Source organism: Pristiophorus japonicus, chromosome 21, assembly GCF_044704955.1.
Source record: "Pristiophorus japonicus isolate sPriJap1 chromosome 21, sPriJap1.hap1, whole genome shotgun sequence".
NCBI lineage: Eukaryota > Metazoa > Chordata > Chondrichthyes > Pristiophoridae > Pristiophorus > Pristiophorus japonicus.
This window is the reverse complement of record NC_091997.1, coordinates 12167811-12192890: the sequence shown is the minus strand read 5'-3', so window position 1 is coordinate 12192890 and position 25080 is coordinate 12167811. Positions and strand designations below refer to the sequence as shown.

Below are 25080 nucleotides of genomic sequence, written 5' to 3'. Positions count from 1 at the left end.
CGTAGCCCTGCAAATGTTTTTGCTTCTGGTAATTATCCAATTCCCCTTGAAAGCCACGATCGAGTCTGCCTCCACCACCCTTTCAGGCAGTGCATTCCAGATCCTAACCACTCGCGGCGTAAATTTGTTTCCTCATGGCGTCTTTGGTTCTTTTGCCAATCACCTTAAATCTGTGCCCTCTGGTTCTCGGCCCTTCTGCCAATGGGTACAGTTTCTCTCTATCTACTCTGTCCAGATCCCTCATGATTTTGAACACCTCGATCGAATCTCCTCTCAACCTTCTCTGCTCTAAGGAGAACAACCCCAGCTTCTCTAGTCTAACCACGTAATTGAAGTCCTTCATCCCTGGAATCACTCTCGTATTCTCCAAGTACAAAAAAAAAGTTTAAGTTTTTGTTCAGTGAGATTTATATATGTGTTTCAGATCATCGGTGCTATGATTGGCTTGTGATGTGGTTGCTACTGTAATAGTTTGAAGTAATCAGTAAGTGCAGTATGCTGCTGGGAATTAAGTGTTAAGTCTGTGTGAAGGGCTTGATTTGCTAGTTAGTTTGTGCTAGGAAACATTAAATATGACTATATTTAACTTTACACAAATAGAAAATTTGACTGAAGGAAAAATAGTTCATGAAAACTACAAAACTAGTGTTGCACACCATAGTCTTGCTGCACCCTAAATGTAACGTGCCGTTTACCAACTCCTTCAACACAGCAAATTTACTGAAGCAACATATTGTGAGACTTACATGAGGGTAAGAAAATTACACATCAATACGGAAAGATACAGGCCTCAGCTATATTTGTAGTATACTATTAACTGTGACTTTAACAAAAAGGTGCACATTTGTTTATTCTTCCTTTTCATAAATATTTTTATTCTCAGTTATTACTGTTGTTGTAGTAGGCATTTACACAAATATTATGTTCTCCCCCTTGCATCACATGTTGGATCTGAAATTCCTGGAGGTAGGTTAACACTGTCTATCCCATCCATCTCACACCTCCAACCATCAGCATCGTGTGCGTGTCACCACAGCAGAAGGACCCTCTCTGGAAAAAGTTCGGTTTTCATCTTTGTGCACAGGAAGGTGTAACAGATCAACCGAGAAAGGTCAAAAACTGGAGGAGGTGCGCCAAGTAGGCTGCGACTAACAGCAGTGGAACAGAGGATCGCTGATATGATTGAATCTCACAAGAGAAGGTCAAAACCAATGTGGACGCAGGGCCCAGGTTACCAACAGAGGGCAAGCCCTGGAAATTGCAGTCTGGGTTGGCATCGTTGGTCTTTGAAAAGAGCCTAAGCTGTGTGACCCACGTACTCATGTCACCCTGCCCCCTCCCCTGCTGCTAACCAAACATCTGCTCTTATGTTTTGCAGATGTTGTACATCAGGAAGAGACAGAAGCAGAAGCAGAGCATGATCCAGAAGCCATCAGTCCAGATATTCTTTATCAACATCTGGACGAGGATGAGCTGGAGAATGAAGGGCAGCAGGAAGACCCCAATACAGAGATGTTTACATTGGAATTGGAGCTGGTGATCCCCGAGGACGGCAAGCCCTTTGCTGAGCGATACAACCGACGCAATATTTCACAGTGTACAGTCTGAGGCTGTAGGTAGGTCCCAGTCGGTTGCAGCAAGTCACACCTGGGAGACGGCCAAGGAGGATGGGAAGGAGAGCCCAACCTGAAACGCAGGATTCAGGGGACATAGGATGGCTCATGGGAATGAGTAGGGAGAGCACTGAGCGAACGAGATCGCTCCTGGCCACCATGGCTGGGGTGAGGGTCGAATTAACGGGACCGTCAGTAAAAGTAGCAACTCTGTCTGGAGGAATGGGAAAGGGATGTCGGGGCAGACGAGGGAGGGGGATGTCAGAGGCAGCTGCTGCAATAAGTCGACACACCCAGGCTGTCATTGCCCAACAGCAATTGGCAGCGTCAACTGCTGACACTCACTTTCCAATCCCCAGACCAACCTCAAGTAGTGTGCTGCGAGTTCATCCACAGGCTGAGGAAGATTCCGAAGAGGAACCCGGGCCTTCCACGATGCTGTCTGAGAGGTCTGTCCCTGTCCAAGCCCACCAACAACAAATGCGCCTTCGCGCAGAAAGCAGAAAAAAACCTTGGGGTCGGGGTGAGGAAACCGAAGTCTGTGACAATGGCATGGGTAGGGATAGAGGTGGCAAGAGGGGCGCACAGTGCTGAGGTCTTTGCATAAGGGGGCGGAGAGATGGCTGCAATCCTGCATTTCCAAGCTGAGCCGGGGGGGAGGGGGAGCAGGGAGCAGGGGGGGGGGAATCCAAGTGCCGAGCTGGTGTCTGGCCGAGGGAGCGATCCTACTGCTGGCCGGTTGGCACTTCTCCGACCCATGAGCAGAGATTCTGTGGTGGGGTGGAGTTGCAACTTGCCCACTCTCAAAAGCATTGTGGGGAAAATGAACTTCGAGTTATTTTCCTGAATTCCCTCTGCAAAAATCAGCATGAATGTGTGTTTTAAATTGTCTTTTTCCCTCGCTCTCAAAACTCAGAAATATACTCAGCGCTGATTTCCTCAAGTTAAGGTCGGGTTTTTCTGATTGGCGACTCTGTGCCGCAATGAAAAAAAAAATTGGCGTTGGCGAACATCAGTTAAATGGCCAAAAACGGCACGGAAATAAATTTTCAACCAGACCTGCGCCAAAAACAATCCAGCACCGACAGTCGCTGCCGATGTACAAACTTTGTGGAAAATTGTAAAATCAAGATTGCTCCAATAAAGCCCAAAGTATTTTAAACTTCCCTCCCTTACAAAAACTTCAATCTCGGACAAAAACACGCATCCGAAATACCATTGGCTTAATGTTTATTTAATGGTTCAAACATTATAAAGTGCTGACAAATCCTTTTATTTCTGATGTTTCCCCCACTGTTCATACATCAGTTACTATTTTAAAGTTTCTGCTGGAACTACTTAGCTGCATAGGACCAAAGTGAAAATTACAATTTCCATGATGTATCTCTCTAACTTTGAGTGAGTCAACAGGAGCTATTAACACCCATTCCTCTCAAATCCTTTAATGTGTTTTTGCCTCCCAAATCAGAGCCCATCTTTCCCATAACTCTATGTTTTAATCTCTCCACTCAGATTCCACCCCTGCTGCAGCAGTGAAATGGGCCCTATTCAAAGTCATGAATGACATCCTTTGTGACGGTGACCATTGTGCTCTCTCTCCCTCCCTCCTTGTCCTGCTCTACCTTTCTGCAGCCTTTCAGACAGTTGACTCCTCCATCCCCTCCAGTGCTTTGCCTCCATTATCCAGCACAGTGGGACTGCATTTGCTTGGTTCCAATCTTGCGCATCAAATCATATCAGGAGCATCTGCAGCAATGGCTTCTCTTCCCACCTCTACACTATTAACCCTCAGAATCCCACGAGGATTTATCCTTGGCCATCTCCTCCTCCTCCTCTTCCTCTTCCACCAACACAGCCTTTGGTGACATCATCCACAGGCAAAGTCAGTTTTCACATGTACATTGATGACACCCAACACCATCTCTCCATCCCCTCTCACTGCCTCTTATCACACTGCTCAGCAGGTATCCAGTTAAACATTGGGAAGATTGAAGCCATTGTCTTCAGCCTTCTCCACAAACACAGCCCCTGTGCCAACAATTCCACCCCCCCCCACTCAAGCTATCATTTCGGGTTGACCCAGAATGTTTGCAGAAAACCCAAGCCGAGCTCCCCACCCCATATCCTCTCCATCTTTTACAACCTGTTCATGTGATATAGGTTGTCGCAGTGGACTCTGGGACCGAGTTTTGCAGTTTCATAGGAACAAGCGGAAACTACAATTCTGATGAGATCTTGTCATCTGAGGCACTGAAGACATAGGTTAAGAAAAAAACTCCAACGCAAGCGCCAAACAGAAAACAGGCATGTGCGGAGAAAACCCTCCTGTGGGCATTTCTAGTACTTAAAGACCAATTTTATGGATAAACTCTTTCTTTCCTCCCAAGAGATCGTTAATTTTGCTGTAGACACAGAACTAAATGAAGAAAAATGGCAGGCAGGGTGAAGATACTATTTGAATGATTTAATTTGTCTAGTTTGCAGGACTGGTATGTTTATGAATGGTAGCTTAGCAAACAATGGAAGGATTGGAGCGTTGTGTTTCCTGCTGGTTATACTTACTCCTCTTACTTTGGGTTTTAAGTGAGATGAACCACAACAGTTTTTAAAAACAAACCCTGTCTCGCCGTGCTTGTATTGTATACTATGGAATTACAGGTAGTTTGAATAGTGAAATGCAGTATCACATTACAGCAATCTAATAATTAGTGTGCAAGGCACTCAAGACAGATACAATGGCAAGGATGAGAGTTATACATCATTTTCAGAAGTATTCATTTCACAGATCTGTTTGATTATAAATCTCAGTACGCTAAGAGATGGATTGCAAACATTTAAAAATAATCAGGTAGTGTTTACTATGAAGAGTGAATACATTTGAAAGATACCCAAATAGCTAGTCTCTACAAACCCATATTTTACACTGTAAAACCCCAAGATACATAATCTGTATATTTGCTCTGTATGAGCGAGATTATACAACATAACCCTATTTAGATTTATTTTTTTATGCAAATGCGTAAGTTGTGAAAATTCTATGGCTGTTATACTTATACAGCCTGCAAATCCAATGTAGAATGCCAGCATTTGCCAAGTAGATTCATTGTAGTTTAGCTGCTAGGGTTCAGTCCCAGATTGCCATCGTTTTAAGAATGTGTCCTTGCGTCATGATCTAGTTTTCGGGTGTGTATCTGGGTAAACAGTTTAGTAATTGTTTGTAGGTATGGAGATTATAGATTGCCTCAATAAATTCTCTCTTCAGTGCTTGAACAAAATCTGATATGATGTGCTACTACTCAAGTGAATTTATCACACAAATAATCGAATAGTTATATATTTACAACAGAAAGTCTTCTATCCAACTCAGGAGACGAAAGAAGATTGGAACTCTAAGTCGAAGTTAAATCTTTGTAAATAACATCCTATTTCTCTCTTCTTTTGGTTATATCAACTTGTCTTCTGAAGATTTGCAAACGTCCTTTTTTTTAAAAAAAAAAAGGTTTTCTAACTGTCTAATTGCTCGATCCATACATGCTCAATTTTCTCATTTATATCCAGGAGTGTTGCCAGGACAGCCTGGATTTTGAATATCCAAAGTCTCAGAAGGAATGGTCAGACAAATAGAAATGGAACCAAACAGCACAGTTTAAGCTCGAGCTATAATCCCTCTCAAACTTGCAACCGACAAAACTTGCAATATATTGTATTGTAGGCTTGGGAACAAGATTTCTGGTTCTAGCTGACTTGTTTAAATTCCAAATGCATTATGATTGGGCTTAAAGATACAGCCACCACCATAATGACAATTGACAAAGGTACAGAATTTTTCTCATCGTACAAATTTTAATTTAAAAAACAGGTATTACCAGGGATTAGCCTCCTTGGAATTTCAATGTAGAGAGAGTAGTGCCCTTTAAATCTTTTTTTGCAGGGGGTGGTCGAGGGGAGAGTTTGGCTGCAATATTACACATTGATCATGGGTCACAGTCACAAGCATAAAGTCTCAAGACTAACACTACCATATTTTATAAAGGAGCATGACAAAAACAAGGTGGCCATGCAAGAGTAGTTACATTTATTGTAACAGTTTCAACTGATACTGTACAAACAGGCAGTTTCATAGGTGCTAAGTGAAGCTCAAAACTCCACACAATGGAAACAAAGGCAATACTTGGTAAACAAAACCATTCTGCTGCTTTTAAAGCAGAGCCAACACTGATAACAGTGACCACCTTTCCACTTGGGGAGCCCAACATTGCTTCCAGCCAAGACACAAACTTTGACCAACACCTTGCAAAGGAATGTGTAAATGGTGATAAGTTCTATAGCATTCAATGTTAGAATGGCTGGGAGTGAACGCTTACAATCAGAAGGTGCAAGATAGTTGCAAACCCACTTCATTATATGCAGTGTGTTTAAGGAGGTCATAAGTTAAGACATGGAACACTTTGAATCAAAATTAACAAGTCTCAATCCAAATGAGCAAAACTAGTTAAGACTGGTACTTCCACCCAAACCACCCCCCCCCCCCCAGCCTTCTACTCTGTTCTTTTGGCATTTCTAATGCCAAATTTTGGAATGCATTCTTGCATTATATACTCACAACACAATGATGCGTCCACAAACTTTGAAGTAACCAACCACCAGTAATTAGGGATGGAAAACACTCACTCTTTCTCTGGATTTAACTGGAACCCAGGTAAGTAATTGAACTTCCAACGACTCCAGGATGAGTAAGCACTCTGCTCAATAGTTTGACTATAACCAGTAAGCTTTACTTAGCCTCTTTGAAGATATGACACTGAATCGGTTTATAAAAATGAAGCGAGGACTTCAGATTGTTGGTACGATCAAGTCCTGTCATGTGGATTAGGTGCAGTTCATCCACACAGTAAATGAAACTAGTTTGCCAAATGGCAAAATGCTTCGTAGTGCAACTTTCACATCCCAGCCTGAAAAACCCATCATGACCTTTTTCTACCCCTTATTTTCTCATCTTTCCTTCTCTTTTCTGCCCTCTAGTTCCAGCTGTGACTCAGTGGGTAGCACCCCTGCCGGAGTCAGAAGGTTGTGGGTTCAAGTCCCGCTCCAGAAACTTGTGCACACAAATCTCGGCTGACACTCCAGTGCAATGCTGAGGGAGCGCTGCACTGTTGGAGGTGCCGTCTTTCGGATGAGATGCTAAACCGAAGCCCCGTTGGCTCATAAGATCCCATAGCACTATTTCGATCAGCAAGGGAGTTATCCCCGGTGTCCTGGCCAATATTTATCCCTCAAATCAACAAATAAATCTGGTCATTATCACATTGCTGTTTGCGAGAGCTTGCTGTGTGAATATTGGCTGCCACGTTTCCCACATTAAAACAGTGACTACTCTTCAAAAAGTACTTAATTGGCTTTGAGATGCCCAGTGGTCATGAAAGGTGCTATATAAATGCAAGTCTTTTTTCTTTCTCTTGGGCAATGTAGTCAACAGTGGTGTTACCCTTCAAGATTAAGTTCGGACCTAGAATTTTAGGTCCTTCATTGAAACACCCGTGAACTTTTTGACGTGGAAGCAAGTCACCCCCGATTCGAGGGACTGCCAATGATGATACCCTTCAAAGCAAAGACATTGACTTTTTTCTCTGAAAAATTGAGTGGGTGTGTAATTTTTTTTGCATTAAATAGATTCATGGTTTTCTTCATTTAACTAACAATTTTCCAAGTTCGCTTTCACACAACACAACAGACTAGATAACATGCCGTTCAGCTCAAATCCCCTGCATGAAGTGAATTACAAAAAGGAGATGGGATGGTTCCCTCCTCCTCCCTGCAACATAAAAGGTTATTGGCAGACACTTTTATACTGCCAACATCCTCACTTGAGAAATGTCCGACATTACAAAATGCACAATTCTCAGCCCTAGCACCAGCTAATCAGTAAAAAGTTAGGATTTCACCTTTCCAATAGCACGTAGTCCAACTGAGGGAAGAAACATCCAAATTCAGCCACACAAGTGTTCGACAAACCTTTTGTTGTGGTGGGGAAGAAGGGTAATTAGGACATCACACACAAGCACAGTGACGATCCATTTTCATGTGATTTACATCAATTTATTTGGAAAAGGTGGTGTTAAATTCTTTTGAAGATAAATGCCCCTTAAAAGAGACAATATGGGCAGGCTACGTGCATTGTTTTGAGCAATTAACTTGCACAGGGGTCAAGAAATAACATTCCCACTCCACAATTAGGATTGCAAGGCATCTCCATTTTCAAGCCTAGTTCTAGTACAAGCACAAAGCACTGCCTTGTTCATTTAGTGGTGGGCTGCTTGGGTTACTTCCTTATACCAGTAATTAGTCAACAAGACATTCTTCAATCTCTAGCTGCAAATACAGGATTACCTTACAGGAAGTAGTTAGGAATGGGATTCACAAACAAAATGTAGTCTCAAAATATTGGAGTAGAAATGGTTCCTTGTCACCCATTGGCCACGTGGAAAATGAGAGCAAAAAGCATCAATTTTAAATGGGCCATGTCCTGCTCGCCCACCTGAAAGAGAGCTGACCCCATTTTGGCAGCTGTGCAGTGACCTCTACAGCATAAAGTGTGTCGTGCAGAGGTGAACGGATGGGGGGCCACCAGTCCCCAGCGACATCACAGAGATGGAGGAGTGAGTGCTCGCACTCGTGGGGAAGCAACTCCGGACAGTCACGGATACATCTGCAGACCCTGAAGTGATGACTGTCAGAGAGACTGATAATCACATCCGTCGGTTATGTGTTGTATGATTATCATGCTTTACCTAAAGACATACACCGTGACAGCAGGCTTAGAGTAAAACATTCCTGGTAAAAGTGCAAGACCTCACATCTGCTGATAGTCACTCATGACTATTATGACTCAAATTATATAAATACATAAGTACATGTAAATCAATGTAATATTTACTCTTGCGGATCCCACAAGGTCGTTCCATCGTTTGCGGCACTGGTTGCCCTCACGCACCTCGTTGGTTGCCGACGAGACCACCTCTGCTATCTCGGTCCATATCCTCTGGTAGGCCTTTGGGGTGGGCTTCCCACGCCCTCCCTGTGTCAAATCACCCCAGCGTAACTCGACCTCCTGCAGGAGGGAGGCATTTGCCTCGTCCGAGAACCTCCTGGCTTTTTTGCGGCCTCCAATGTGCTCCTCTCCCTCCTCACTGCTCTCTCCAGCATCAGTCTCCACAGCGTTATAGGACAAATTCGGTCAAATATGTGGCTGGTAACAGCTAATTTTTGTTTGCCTACTTGCTGTGAAGCTCTAAAGTCTCCCTCCTTCCTCCCAAAGCAGCCACCCCACACCCAGACACGCCTTCAGCCTCTCTGAGCTGCCCCTCTCTCGGTCTCCTCTTCTGCGCATGTCATGATGACCCTTGACCTCCAGAATCGCGGGAATCGAGCATTGCCATGCCATTGCTAAGGACGGCCACGCTTTATGGCAAAAGGTCAAAAAAAATTTACGCTATCGCCCATTTGATAGCGCTCACGGTAACGCCCATTTTCAAAAATGTAAACTAGGTATTTTGAGAATGGGCGAGAATCTGGCAAACTGAAAACCCTTTGACGCCCACGCCAGAAACAACACCCATTTTTGGACAATAAGCGCAAAAATGGAGGTTCTAGCCCCAGGTGGTCAATCAAGCCTTTTCCATCCTGACAAAGTGCAAAATACACATATTCCTCCGCTCACCCCTTACAGCCATGCAAACTCCGAGGAGAGGCAAAAAGTGAAAAATCGAGGCCAAATTCAAGGAAATTCCAGAGACAAGTAAGCTCTAGGAGACAATGGTGACCGACTTAACCCTCGTTACCCTGTATAACTCGAGGTGTTCCGCTCACACAAACTCAGATACCTGCAGTGAACCCACACACACTGCAACCTGTTCCAGCTGTCAGCGACTTTCTGCAAAAGAATCACTTGCTGGCATTCAATTTAACTCTATGCTTTCATAGCTTAGAATGATGCCCCCAAGTCCTCCCTGGCTGTCGAGTTCAAATAATCTATCCACTTGGAGGGAGCAGCGTGTGGTGGCCCGGCCTGCAAGACCATCAGGAGGCTGGAGCCATTGGAGGGAGCAGCGTGCGGTGGTATACCACTGCAGGGAGCAGCGCGTGCTGCTGCAGGAAGGCGACAGCTACGAAGCCAGGTCGCTGATTGCAGTGCGGACAGGCACAGCAGGAGGGGCGAAGGAGCGGCAAGAGTCCGTAGAGGGAAGTGACCGGGGCCTACGAGAGGCGTGAATCTGAGGCCCAGAAGAGGCGAGGGTCCCAGGGGCAGCACGGGTCAGTCCACACTGTGATATGTGTGCGCACTAGGTCTGTGCAGCAGAGCTGATCTCCAGTTAGTCTTGGGTAATCCTTGACACTGGACCAAGACCTAGCTCTGTCAAGTCCATGTGGTGGCTGGTGTGCAACGGCCAACACACGTTAAAAAAATCCACGCACAGGCATCTTCCACCCTTCAACATGTAGTTCAAGATCTGGAATATTAGGTCCTTCATTGAAACACATTCCTTTTTGGCATGGAAGCAAGTCATCCTCGTTTCGAGGGACTGCCTATGATGATGGAGATGATGATGATAAAGTGTGCATTTAGATATCAAGCAAAAAATACCAGATTACGGCAAGCTGAAAGAAAGACAGACTTCCATTTATATCATCATAGGCAGTCCCTCGTATCGAGAATAACTTGCTTCCACGCCAAAAAGGGATGAGTTCACCAGGTGCTTCAATGAAGGACCTAATATTCCAGGTCCCGAACGACATGTTGAAGGGTGGAAGATGCCTGTGCGTGGATTTAAAAAAAAACGTGCGGTGGCCGTTGTACACCAGCCACCACACGGGCTTGACAGAGCTAGGTCTTGGTCCAGTGGCAAGGGTTAACCAAGACGATTGGAGACCAGCTCTGCTGCACGGACCTAGTGTGCACATGTATTGCCGTGTGGGCTGGCCCGTGCTGTCCCTGGGCTCTGAACTCACACCTCTCCTGGGCTCTGTTGCTCTACAATCTCTCGCCGCTCCTGCTGTATCTGCCCACGCTCCAATCAGCGACCTCAATTTTGGTGACGTCCTATCCAGTGGCCCTGTTCACAGCCGTTGCTCTCCAGCACACGCTGTACCTTGAAATGGTGTGCCACCATGCTGCACCTTTGAAGGCCCCGACCTGCAAGGGCCACCACCAGGTTGAGGCCTTCCATTTATATATAGTGCCTTTCATACACTCATGTCTTCTCAAAGCATTTCGCCAGCCATGAAGTGTAGTCACTGTTGTAAAACAGGATGACGGAACAATTCCAACACCCATGACACACACACACACACAAAACTTGGAGCAAGGTACTGAGTATTGGTGCCAACTTTGGAACTGTATCTCAAGTACCTTCAGGAGAGGAGGTAAAATGAATAAAAATACTAAAAAAAATCCTGCAGCAGCAGTTGAATTGTGCGATATTTGTAGCATTAGATCCACACTTTCCAAATCACATTTCAGCCCCGACCTAGGGAACTCGAATATGAAAGACCATCTTATCCCATGCTGCTCTGTATGAAACCCAACTGGGTGAGATTCTGAAATGGTTTGAGAGGGTAGTCATAGAGAAGATGTTTTCACTTGGTGGGGGGGGGGGGGGGGGGGCACTCAGAGACCAAAAAGTAGTAGTCATAAATATAAAATTGTCACTAATAAGTCCAATCAGGAGTGAATTCAGGTGAAACATTTTTTACTCAGAGTGGTTGGAGTTTGGAACTTGCTGCCACAAAGTAGTTGAGGCGAATAGTATAGATACATTTAAGGGAAAGCTAGATAAACACATGAAGGAGAAAGGAATATAAGGATATCTGGAGAGGGTTAGATGAATTAGGGTAGCAGTTCTTGCTCTAACTGTACACTGTGTTGGTGAGATCACACTGAGTACTACATACAGTTTTAGTTTTTTTTAAAAAAGGAGGGAAATACTTGCTTTGGAGGCAGTTCAGAGAAGGTTCACGATGTTGATTCCCGAGATGAAGGGATTTGTCTAATGAAGAAAGGTTGAGCCTATACTTATTGGAGTTTAGATGAACGAGAGGTGATCTTATTGAAACATAAGATTCTGAGGGGGCTGAACGGGGTAGATGCAGAGAGGATGTTTCCCCTTGTGGGGGGGATTTAGAACTAGGGGGCATAGTTTCAGAATAAGGGGTCGCTCAACGGAGATGAGGAGGAATTTCTTCTCAGGGGGTCGTGAATCTTTGGAATTCTGTAGCCCAGAGAGCTGTGGAGGCTGAGTCATTGAATATATTTAAGGTAGAGAGACAGACAGATTTTTGAAAGATAGGAGAGTCAAGGGTTATGGCGAGCGGGCAGGAAAGTGGAGCTGAGCCCAAGATCAGATCAGCCATGATATTGAATGGCAGAACAGGCTCAAGGGGGCAAATGACCTGCTCCTATTTGTTATGTTCTTGTGTAGCAGGCTCGTGTGGGGCATAAACACAGACATGGACAAGTTGGGCAAATGACCTGTTTGTGATGTATGTTCTATGTTAAGAAAAAAGGTTTTAAAAAGAGAAACTCTCGGCTCTACACTAAAAACTTGTTTAAAATCAATAGCCCCCATTTTTACTGTCAGTCAGCAATTGAAAACTGTCAAAGTGAACATGTCAAAGAGCTTTTTTTACCAACGGTCAATTATTATGCAAATGGCAGGTAGGTGTGTGTCAACTTTGACCTTGTCCACTCTGATTGCTTGCTGCATTAGAAAAAACAAACAATCAGCTTGGAGCGTAGTTGCAATCAGCATATGCTCTCTCACATTGTACAAGCAAACAGCAAGCAGATTCATGCTCTTTTAGTTCACAACCAATTTCCATATTCACTGACAAAGCACCTCAGCTTTTAGACAACGGTGCAAAGCCAGAACTGAAAGATGAGAGAGAGTTGGCAAGATCGGTCACAAAGTCCATCACTTTGACTTGAACAACTATACTTAAAGAATCAGTTTGTTTTGCAAAATGTAACATCTGTTTTTTTTAAAACTAGCGTACAAATGGATGGCTTCAAATAAATGCCTTAGTACAAATTCCTTGCATTCCCCAATGTCACACCTGCAAGTACACAGGCTTTTATTTAGGCAGTGGAAAATGGTGTATAGTCAATACATAGCCCTCTTGAATTACCTTAACCCTACGATAATTCAAGATATTCATCATTATTCAGCTATTTGAAGAATTAAATACAATTGCAGCCAAGCCTAGTCTGGACTAATTATTTCCCAATGATTACTCAAGATATCTCCATTATATATTACAGGTCATCAGACATAGCACAGACCTATCTGGTTGTTCAGTCTCAGACAGCATCGTTCCTGGTACGTCAATCATGGTAATGGAGTAAAGGTTATGGGGAGCGGAGCCGAGTCTATGACCAGATCAATCATAATCTTATTGAATGGCGGGGCAGGCTCGAGGGGCCAAATGGCCTACTCCTATTTCTTATGTTATCACATGCCGATTAGAGCTGTTTGAACATACATTAGACCAACATACATTGTCTGAGGTTGCCCCCTGGAATCCAGACCTTCTGTATATTAGTGGAACAGAACATAGCTTAAATTAGAAGGGAAACTTGTACCAGAAAATTCCAAAGTACATGTTCATGGTGTAGAAATCCATGGCTGCTATGCTGTAAAAGCCAAGTACAAAGTATTTTCCTTCCCCATCACAGTTATATTATTTGTGAGAGCTTGCTGTGCACAAATTGGCTGCCGCGCTTCCCACATTACAACAGTGACTACACTTCAAAAGTAATTCATTGGCTGTCATGCGCTTTGTGACGTCCGGTGGTCGTGAAAGGCACTATATAAATGCATGTCCTTCTTAATAGTTAAAACAGACAAGTCTAGCTCTTTCCTTTGCAATAATGATTTCATCAGGAGACATTATGGAAACAACCCAGTTCGCTCAATGCTGCAATTAGCTTTTTATATATAAAAAGGGACATGAAATTTCAGTACTCTACTTGAAGGCCATTTTTACACTCAAATCTTTTTGTAATGGAAATTACAATTATGCCTCCAGCACAAAAGGTCTATATTTAGTGTGACATCTTTCCTCCCTGAAGTCAGAGGCCAAGATAAATTAAATGGGTACAATGATCACAACGTGTGCCTGTAATCAGCCAGAGAACACAACCCAATCTCTCAAACGTTCAGGGATTATCCAGCATTCCTGAAATATTTCGCAGCTGGTATCCTGCAGCATACCAGCTGGATGAATTCAGCCACCTCCCCCCTCCAAAGTGGAAAACATTTCCTGATACCAGCTTTCCCTGCTCCTTTTTGAGCCTTTATTAGCTCAATGACAAACACCAGAGCCCTGCAGTGCAGCAAGAAATAGTTTACAACCAACATAGTGCGCAAGATAATTGCACTGCCAGCAAGTCCTCAATTGTGTGGTTGCCAAATTCCCCAGCTTAAGTCTTCAATGTAACTGATCACATGCCACTTCAGCGTCTGCAAAATCCACCACATCATTTTAAATACTGATCAACTCAAACCCATGTCTCTCCATTCATACTGGTCAAGTGACCACACGCGATGAAAGGAGCACTCCTATTCGATCGTGTGTTCGCACAAACAAATGCTGTGATCTGGAGTGCTACGCCAGGCATTTCCCTATTTGACACAGAGAACAACTTGTATTTATATAGCGCCTCTAGCGTAGTGAAACGTTCCAAGGCACTTCATAAGAGTATCGTGATAAAAAACTTGACACCCCTTAAGTAGAAGTTAGCACAGGTCAAAGAGGTATATTTTAAGGCGCATCTTGAAGGAAAGGTAGAGGGGCGGAGAAGTATAGGCAGGGAGTTCCAGAGCTTGGGGCCCAGGCAACAGAAGGCACGGCCACCAATGGTTGAGTGATTATAATCAGGGATGCTCAAGAGGGCAGAATTAGTGGAGTGCAGACATCTCGGGGGTTTAACAACTCGAGAAGCTAAAATGGTCTTGATTATCTAAGATTCAAGTGTGGTTACCCTTTCTAACTTCAATCAATACAATTCACAGGAGTTTTGGATTTTAAAATTGCCAAGCTTTGCACTTTGAAAAAGGAATCAAAGCATTACATTATCAGCCACTGAAACTCCAGATTCAATTACGTTCAGCTGCTGCTAAATTTCCCTGTTGAGTCTGGACATCAGATGGGTCCTACCTGTTCAGTCCACATAGGTTTGCAGGATTTTGAAGGGGAACATTGCGGATACAGACATCAAACTGCTCCTGCTCAAAGTAGGAGTGAGCGACTGTCGAATGACTAGAAATGAAAATTGTTCTTCACAAGGGACTATTACATCCAAGATCTTGTCTCTCTTAAATCAAAGTAATAGGGAAAAAAAAACACAGCAAAAACATTGTGGTGAAGAAGTTCTTAATGCCTGTTAATGGTGGGGTACTGAGCAACATGGGCCAGGAAGGTACCTGGCTCACTGGACTGTGCAGATATAGACCACTTTGGCCGTAGACGTGTGTGTAATGCTAGAGGGTGGCGAAACCGGGCACTACCCTGGGTGGTCACCTTCAGAAAAAAGGTGGCAAAAAGCTGGTAGAAATAAAAATGTGAAAGCACACATAGGTGATGGTCTATTAACAACTGAACCAAATTTGTAAATGTAATTAAAATATAAAACAAAACACCCACTTTATGGCACAGATTGTTTTATGAGATGCAATTCTCAGTAGGACTGGGACACCAAGCCGTAATGGCATTAAACAACTTTCCATAATGACAGAACCACTGTTCCAGATCATCCTGGAAATTGTATTGCTTGATTACAGCAATTAAAAGTTAAATATAGATATGCTGGCGTGCATGGAATATGTTGATATTTCAGAGGCAATAACACAAAAAGGGAGTTGAATTAACCGATGGGGTCAATGAGGTTGGGCCGGGGGTTGGGGTGTGTGGGTGTACAATTGGTTTTTGCAGAGTACAGTATCGCTTGAACTGGACAGACACAAACAACTCTTCCTGCAAAATGGAGGGCTCCCACCATTCAAATGACGCTCCATTCGTGTTCAATTGCATTGGGATGAGATAATATCATCATCATAGGCAGTCCCTCCACGCCGAAAAGAGGGGAGTTCACAGGTGTTTCAATGAAGGACCTAATATTCCAGATCCCGAACTACATCTTAAAAGGGTGGAAGATGCCTGTGCGTGGATTTTTTTAACGTGCGGTGGCCGTTGCACACCAGCTACCACACGGGCTTGACAGAGCTAGGTCTTGGTCCAGTGGCCAGGGTTAACCAAGACGACTGGAGACCAGCTCTGCTGCATGGACCTAGTGCGTGCACATATCGCAGTGTGGGCTGGCCCGTGCTGCCCCTGGGCCCTGATCACATCCGTCTACGAACTCTTGTCATTCCTTCGCCCTGACCTCGCTGCTCCCTGCAGTGGTATGCTGCTGCTGCAGCATGCTGCTTGCTCTAATGGCTGTGGCCCGCTGATGGTCTTGCAGGTCAAGGCCACGCCGATTTCCAGCCCGGGGCCATTAGAGGGAGCAGATAGCAACAATGGAGATAGTGGTACAGAATCACTAAAGCAAAACCAAGTGATATCAAGAAATAAAGTCTACAGAATCTACGGGCATACAAATACCAGACTGTGCGTTAACATAGTAATCCTTCACTAGGGGGCGATTAAATAGCTTTCAGATTTGGATTTTGAAGCAGTCTACTTTTTGCAGAAACTCACAAAAATAGCAGTTGTGGAAGTGAATCGGGTTAGACTTATGCACGCAGAGTTTGAAATGAATTGCCAGTAGCCCAACAACCTATTACAATGAGGGCACAAGCTAAAGAAAAATGCAGGTTCTGTAAAAGTTACATTGCCTAATGATCAGAATTTGAAAAGGTTGGAAAAATGAAAAACAGTAATACTTGTCTTGTGCATACCCTTAAATATGGCACCAGACACACATCAGTCTCTTGATAAATGAATATACTAAACTATACATATAGGTTAGCCTTTATTGAAGCATGCACTGGCTTCTAGGTAGGGTTGCCAATCCTCCAGAATTGTCCTGGAGTCTCCAAGAATTAAAGATTAATCTCCTAACACACTGCTGCGAGTGACCCAGAGGAAAATTTATAGGTGCATCAAACAATTGCGTATTTTTCCCCCCCATTAAACGCTTTTCTTTATTGGTTATAAAATTATTGGCGATGAGAAGAAAGGCTGTTTGACTGGGAGAGATGGTTGGAAACGGAAGGTATTGTGATTAAAAACTCCAGAAACGTGTACAACTAGAGTTGCCAACCCCAGCTCCAGCTGCCAGGAGGACAGAATTGGCCTTACAGATTCTTGTTTATTTGATCCTGAAGCCACCTCCCAGCCCCCTCAGGAGGTAAACAAGCTATTTAGAAAAAAAGTACTGTAATTGGCCATCAAAAACAAAGTCATTTACTAAGACCCCAATTTGCAAAATCTGGAACTCTACAACAGCAAGAGATTAATTAACTAATCATTTGCAGTAGTTAATTAGCTAACCAGCTACACTTTTCTGCTCAACACAGTAAACACATTAACTGAAGGACCATAGTTAATGTTGAACAATGTGCCTCTTTATCCCCGGCTCCAAATAAAAAGTCCTCCCCTGCCCAAGTGTTTTAGGCCTGCTCTTGGAAGGCACGAGCTAGAACTATATTGAAAATAAAATCAATTTACTGTGAAGCGAATCAGAGAGATATATAGTCACCTCCACTGAAATATATCGCTCAATGAATAGAAAGCGCTCCCTGCAGTTGCTTCTCCCAATTCAATGAAACATTCTCATTTCAAGCCAGATTTTAAAGTATTCACAACCACCAGAGTTTTAGCACCCCACGGTTGCTATGTGGAATCAAATCCGAACGGGCTTGTTTCTGTTCCAGAGTATTTGTAACTGTAGTTACACTAAATTCCACAGTGTAGTTCCCGCTAAAATAGGTGGCGAGCTTAGAAACGCGAGAGCAACTGGCACTGCCCAGGCTTGCGTGACCTGGGCACAAAAGGAAAGGCGATTAATTAAAACAGGAGAGAAAAACTGACAAATCAGTTGAGTGAAGACTATTCATTCGGTCAGTTCACTGCATTTTTACTACATAATGCTGGGACATTACGAATAGACATATTTATCCAGCTGGATTGAAATACCCAAGCACTGCATATTAGCAGAAACGTGCCAGTGTTATTGTGTCCAACTTTGTGGAACATGAAAGTACACAGAGTACTGCAGCTATCTTGGAACGGACACTAGGTTTTCAGTGGCTGAACCATTTTAGCAAATTAGTAATATTACAGCTCACGTAACAGTTCACGATGATGAGAGATTATGGCCGTAACACTGATTCAAAGCACTTCTAATTCTATTGCTCCACACTGGATGCTTCATGTTCTTGCCTGCAAGTTCCTGAAATGATGTCAGCTGGAAGAGCAAGAATGCAAAAGCACAGTGCAAAAACAACAACATGTATTCATATAGCTCCTTTAAAGTCCCAAGGCGTATTGAGATAAAAAAGGTGAAAATAAAATAAAATGAATGGGCTTCGGAAACCTGCATTTTTGACCAGCTGCATCAAACAGAGGACTTTCTTTGAAAGTTCTGTCCCTATGGTGTCAACAGCAATATAATGACTTTAGCGGGTATCTAAACAGGATGCAAAAAGAAATCATACCATCAAAGCAGCATATTTATCAATCCTTATAGACCACACAGTTAGGATGTTGCACTGAAGAGAGGAAGAACTTTATATGGTAAACTTTTCACAACCTAGTTCACTAGGTTGATTCCGGAGATGTACTTAAGATCGATGAGTATAGGCCCAACCTACGCAATCTGAGTTCAGAAGAATGAGAGGTGATCTTATTGAAACATAAGATAATGAGGAGGCTCGACAAGATGGATGCAGAGAGGATACTTCCACTCATAGGGTAAACTAAAACTAGGGGACGTAGTCACAGAATAAGGATAAGGGGCCGCCCTTTTAAAACTGAGAGGAGGAGGAATTTCTTCTGAGGGTTGTAAATCTATGGTATTTTCTGCCCCAGAGAGCTGTGGAAGCTGGGTCATTGAATATACTTAAGGCGGAGATACAGATTTTTGAGCGATATAGGAATAAAGTGTTATGGGGAGTGGGCAGGGAGGTGGAGCTGAGTCCATGAACAGATCAGCCATGATCTTATTAAATGGCGGAGCAGGGGCCAGATGGCCAACTCCTGCTCCTATTTCTTGTGTTCTTATGATGTCCCAAAGTGCTTTACAGCTAATGAAGTTCTTTTGAAGTGTAGTCACTGTTGTAATGTAGGAAACATAGCAGCCAATCAGTGCACAAGGTCCCAAGCAATGTGATAATGACCAAATAATCTGTTTTAGTGATGCTGGTTTGAGGGATAAATATTGGCCAGGACAGCAGGGAGAACTCTCCCGTTCTTCTCGTGCCTTCGGGTCTTTTACATCGGCTGGAGGGCCACACGGCCTCGGTTTAATTTCTCATCCGGAAGATGGCCTCTGACAGTGCAGCACTGCCTCAGTACTGCATTGGAGTCTCAGCCTAGATTACATACTCAAGTCTCTGGAGCTGGACCTAAACCCATAAACTTCTGACTCCAAGGCGAGAGCGCTGTCACTGAGCCAAGGCCGACACTTAACTACAACTATAAAACCCCAGATTTTGACCTTCAAAACTGGGGCTGTGTCTGGCGAATGCATTTTCAGCTACATTAAGCAAGTGATGGAAATGGTGGTTACAATTTGAGGTGATGAATTATTGCACGTGCATTGACACTACACTAAAATGTATTTGGTCAAGTGCAATTTTTTTTGCAATACCAATGCATTAAACAAGGCTGCTGACAACACTGGATAGTTATTTGAAATTATGGCACTCCTTCAGGTGAGGACACACAAGTGACGCAGAAGTTAGTTTCTGTGGTTTACCATGAGCCGAGAGCACTGAGGAATGAGTTCATTACTCAGTGAATGCTTCACTACTGGTTCCACTGAGCATTGAAGCAATTGCTGGAAAGCGTGCTAGTCACTAGGTTACACAGCAATGGTTGTGGTGTGGAGAAATCTAGAGCCTATACTATCCCCTTGGCTCTCAGAAGCAATCTGTAGCAATAGGGACCAGGGGTTCATGGGAAAGGAGGTCAAGAAAGAACAAAATATAACCCAATGCACATCCATGGGTATAGATACTGTTTCTCATTTCCATTAACCATCAGCAGAGGACAGTTTCTCCAAATAAGAGACAAGTCTTTGCCCATCACGCCAAAAATGAAACATAACTACAACAACTTGTACTTAAACAGCACCTTTAAAGTAGCGAAATGTCCCAAGGCGCTTCACAGGAGTATTACAAGATTAAAAAAAATGACACTGAGCAGCACAAGTAGAAATTAGCATCGCCGACCAAAAGCTTGGTCAAAGAGGATTATTTTAAGGAGCGTCTTGGAGGAGAGAGAGGTGGAGGAGGAGAGGTTTAGGCAGGGAGTTCCAGAGCTTGGGGCCGAGGCAACAGAAGGCACGGCCACCAATGGTTGAGTGATTATAAATCAGGGATGCTCAGAAGGGCAGAATTAGGGGAGCGCAGACATCTCGGGGGATTGTGGGGCTGGAGGAGATTAGAGATAGGGAGGGGTGAGGTCATGGAGGGATTTGAAAACAAGGATAAGAATTTTGAAAATTGAGGTGTTGCTTAACCGGAAGCAAATGTAGGTCAGCGAACACAGGGGTGATGGGTGAGCGGGACTTAGTGCGAGTTAGGGCAAGAGTAGAATGTGGGAGGCCAGCCAGGAGTGCATTGGAATAGTCAAGTCTAGAGGTCACAAAGGCATGGATGAGGGTTTCAGTAGTGGATGAGCTGAGGCAAGAGCGGTGACAGGCGATGTTACAGGAGGCAGTCTTAGTTATTCTGCGGATATCTGGTCGAAAGCTCATTTCAGGGTCAAATATGACACCAAAGTTGAAAACAGTAAATAGGCAAAATACTGACTATAGATTGGAGTCAGCAAGATAAAAACTATTCTTCTTCTTCGGCAGTCCCTTGTATCGAGGATGACTTGCTTCCACATCAAAAAGGGATGTGTTCACAGGTGTTTCAATGAAGGACCTGACATTCCAAGTCCCGAACTACAACCTGAATGGTGGAAGATGCCCGTGCATGGATTTTTAAAAAAAAAAAACGTGTGGTGACCGTTGCACATCAGCCACCACACGGGCTTGACAGAGCTTGGTCTTGTTCCACTGGCAAGGATTAACCAAGATGACTGGCGACCAACTCTGCTGCATGAACCTAGTGCGCACACATATCGCAGTGTGGGCTGGCCCGTGCTGCCCCTGGGCCCTCGCCTCTTCTGGGCCCCGATCACGTCCCTCTACGATCTCTCGCTGCTCCTTCGCCCCCGACCTCACCGCTCCTGCTGTACCTGCTCATGCTCCAATCAGCTAACTTGATTTTGGTGAAATCAAGGTATAAACTTTTACCTCGCACATTGCAGAGCATGACAAACTGCAGTAATGCCCTTAGGTTAGAATTCTAAATCTCAGGTCACATGAAAGATTCACACCATACACACGTGCACAAATTCCTTTCCACATTACAAGCTGTGTCCCCTGGATCCAGTTTCTAAACTGAACTATTCTTTCACTTGACTTGCCCAGTCACTGCAAACATTTCCATTTCCAAGGTAACCTGTACACAAATCTACTGCACCACTTTATAGCTAGATTTTGTGACGCCATTCTTTCTTCCCACTGGTATAGAGTATATCAGCTACCCATTTATTAAAAACCTGGGTACCTGCCAAAAACACATTTATGAGCAAATGACAAAACCCAGGACTTCATTCTCCCTTGTACATACCCTAATTCAATGTCTGCATTTTAAACTATACACATTGGGTCCACTACTACGCAGTAATGGACTCAAAGTTTTATATGGCCATGATTTTGGTGGTCATGGATATTACGAGTTTGCCCACTAGATCCGTAATGTGCCCAACCAGACTGCTGTAGCCATTTAAAGTCAAGACCCTTTGCCATTTTAATGCATCGAGATATTTTTTTTTTTTAAATGTACCTGTGGGGCCAAAATTGACCCTTCAAGGCCTGTTGCCGCCTCAGAGGTAGTAAGGGGCAGTAAGGCCTTTCTGCCCGGGGACAGGCGGAGGATGCAACCCGTTCGAAAACACTGCGGCTTTGCTGGTCCCACCCAGCGCACCGACCCCTTACCGCCTGGCACCGACCCTTTTTGTGTCCCACCAGGGGGGGGGGGGGGGATTTGTCCTGTGGGAGTGCAGTCAAACTCACCGAGCGCTTCGCGGGGCACGAAGCTGTGGCCACCCTTAATGAGAAAGGCGCACTGCCGCGGCCGCCATTTTGTTTTCATTGTTGGCGACTCCAGAGTCGGCCCGACAATGGCAGCCGCTAGTTCGGCTGAACCCCTCCCTGCTGGCCCAGTGGGCGCCACAGAGGCCTCTGCATCCCTCCCCTTCAAGTGAAGGGAGGGACGTGGCGACGCATGAGAGAGACATTGCCCGCCTTCCGCCCCACTCCCGACTCTGATCCTCCTGCTCCCGCCTCCAACAGTGTCCAAGAGCACCGAGAGGCTTCCCAAAAAACAAGGTCCCGAATATCGTTCAATTCTCCGCTCCATCTCTCCGGGCGCTAAATCTTCAGTTAATTCAAATTATCCTCCGCCCCTTGATAATGTTGGCCCCTTACGTTCTTGTTCATCCCGGACTTTATCACTGTTTACTCCAATGTTAGAAACTTACTGGGCCTTCCCACTGCTGCCAGTCCAGTTGCCTCAGTAAATGTGCTGTTCTGATGGAAGTGCGATAGGTATTCATGATGGCACAATGTGGCCCTGACATTTTGGGCTCTGACATAATGGCTGTGCTGGTATCCCCATCTACAGTTCATTCTAGGGATTTTGAAGTACCATTTTGAGACTCAAATCAGTGACTAACAATGTGGGCAATTGTAGTTTTTTTTAAAATGGCATCCAAAATTCCAGCTGATTTGCCAATGTGTATCAGTGATGATTTTGGCCAGTTGCTATTCTGTGATACATATTTCATCTCTTTTCCTTTTCAATAAGGACATCCGTGTGAAGCCACTACTTCAAATGTGTGCACCATGAGTCATTTTGCATACATGCTTTGCGGCCACAGAAATCAGCTGCACAATTTGGAGATAAATGCGGAAGAGCAGTGCACCCAAGTCACCCTCCTGCGATCTGGGCAACAGCACAAGAGCAATTTTAGTCACTACATTGTCCTAATAAAATATGTATGGCCAATTATATTTAATTAAATGGAAGCTTCCTATAGAAAGCTTTTTTGAGGTAAATTGTTTAAGGGATGTTTGAAACAGCAATTTCGACTTTTGCCATCCAGTCAGCATCAAGTGCTTCCAACTCGTGTTACTGAGCTCGACACCAGTGAAACATCCACCCCTCAGTCATCAAGGGAAATACACTTTGGAACTGTCCAATCTTATAATTGTAGACCCAGTCTGAACTGGAGTTCCAGAGATCATCAAGCGACATCCTGTCCCTGAGATACACTCGAGAGATGTTCAAGTCATTTTGTAACTTGTTTACTGTAGCAAACATCAGAAAACATGATTCACCTCAATTTGCTTCGATAGACATTAAGGAAAGCAAATTTGGAGGAGAAAAAAAAAAATAGGTTCAAAAGTTGATTACCCAAGCAGTACAAACAATCTGCTGCCGGTTCTATTGCAATTAGTGTTTTTTTTTCCAAATTGAATTTAAAAAAAAGTCTGTGCATGACCTGACATGTAGTAGGCGAGAGCATTTTTATATATACACAAGGTCATTTGTAATTGAACAGAAGGTGGTAAGCTGCACAGAATCCCAGTGCTTACACTTTGGGCCCAAGTTTCGGGCCGCGCCTGACCTGGACGCCCGTTTTTCGCGCCACAAAGTGCACCTAAAAAAAAAAACTCACCTATTCTCCGGCTCCCTGCAGGTCCTCTGGAGCTGGGCGCGGTGCAGCACGAGCTGTGAGGGGCGGAGCCAGGTCCCTGTGCTGAAAACAGTGCCGGGACCTCTGCACATGCGCGCTACAGTGGGCGCGCATGTGCAGTAGCTCCAGGTGCCCAAAACTGTGTGAGAGGGGCCCGAAGCACGCAGCCCCTAGCCCTGGCCGAATGGCCTCACTGGGGCTGTGTGGATAAGGCTCACCTCCCACCCGACTCGACTTAACTCCCGCTCCCCGGACCGGACCCGACCCCCGCTCTCCTCCCCCTCCCCACCCCCCCCCCCCCCCCCCCCGGCTCTCCCCCCTCGACCTCCAACGCCACCTACCTGTAAATCCAGCCCAAAGTCTTGGGCCCAGCCGTTCAGTCTCCTCTCCTCTCCTCTCCTCTCCTCTCCTCTCCTCTCCTCTCCTCTCCTCTCCTCTCCTCTCCTCTCCTCTCCTCTCCTCTCGCTGTCAGAAACACAGACACTGACAGACAGAGAGAGAGTGAGAGACAGAGACACTGACAGAGACACACTGGGGGGGGGGGGGGCGTCCCAGCATGCTGTTGGAGGACGCCCGGTGCTGCAGTCGGTAAGTAGAAAATGTTTTATTTGTTGATTTTTAAATTTTTATTTATTTATTAATTTTTTTTGATTGATTTATTGGTTGATTTATTGATGTATTTTTCATTTATTATTGATGGCTCTTTATTTGTAAAACTAAAATGTTTAATGTTTGTAAACTTCCCTTTAAACCCCCCCCCATTCCCTACGCCTGATTTGTAACCTACACCTGATTTTCTAAGTGGTTTTTCTGAGCGTACAAAAATCTACACTTACTCCAAACTAACTTAGAATGGAGTACGTTTTCACTGCCTAAACTTTCAAAACGGGCGTAAGTGGCCGGACACGCCCCCTTTTGAAAAAAAAATCTGTTCCAAACTGAAACTGTTCTAACTCACTAGAACTGGAGCAAACTAAATGCCGAGAATTGCAATTTCTAAGATACTCCATTCTAAACCAGTTGCTCCAAAAAAAAAACAGGAGTAACTCAGGCCGAAACTTGGCCCCTTGAAGTCCTCAGTCATTCCCTTTTCGTTCGGAAGCAGCTGAGGTTATGAACTTTAAAACCATCGACCCCGATCTGTGCGGCTCCCTTCTAATGAGCCTTAATGGCTGCACTGGTATCCCCATCTACAGTTCATTCTAGGTATTTTGAAGTACCATTTTGAGACTCAAAATCAGTGAATAACAATGTGGGCAACTGTAGTCTTTTCAAAATGGCATCCAAAATTCCAGCTGATTTGCCAATGTGTATTAGTGATGCTTTTGGCCAGTTGCTATTCTGTGGTACATATTTAATCTCATTTCCTGGACAATAAGGACATCCGTTTTCCTTCCACAACCTATCCATGCACAGTGCACAGAGCATTGAT

General features: G+C 44.4%; 1 protein-coding gene across 1 annotated transcript in view; it reads right to left on the bottom strand.

Annotated features, from left to right (window-relative positions):
- The window catches only part of LOC139233603 (protein HEG), an 83201-nt gene that overhangs the window by 32233 nt on the left and 25888 nt on the right, over positions 1–25080 (bottom strand). The gene's annotated exons all lie outside the window — the stretch shown is intronic.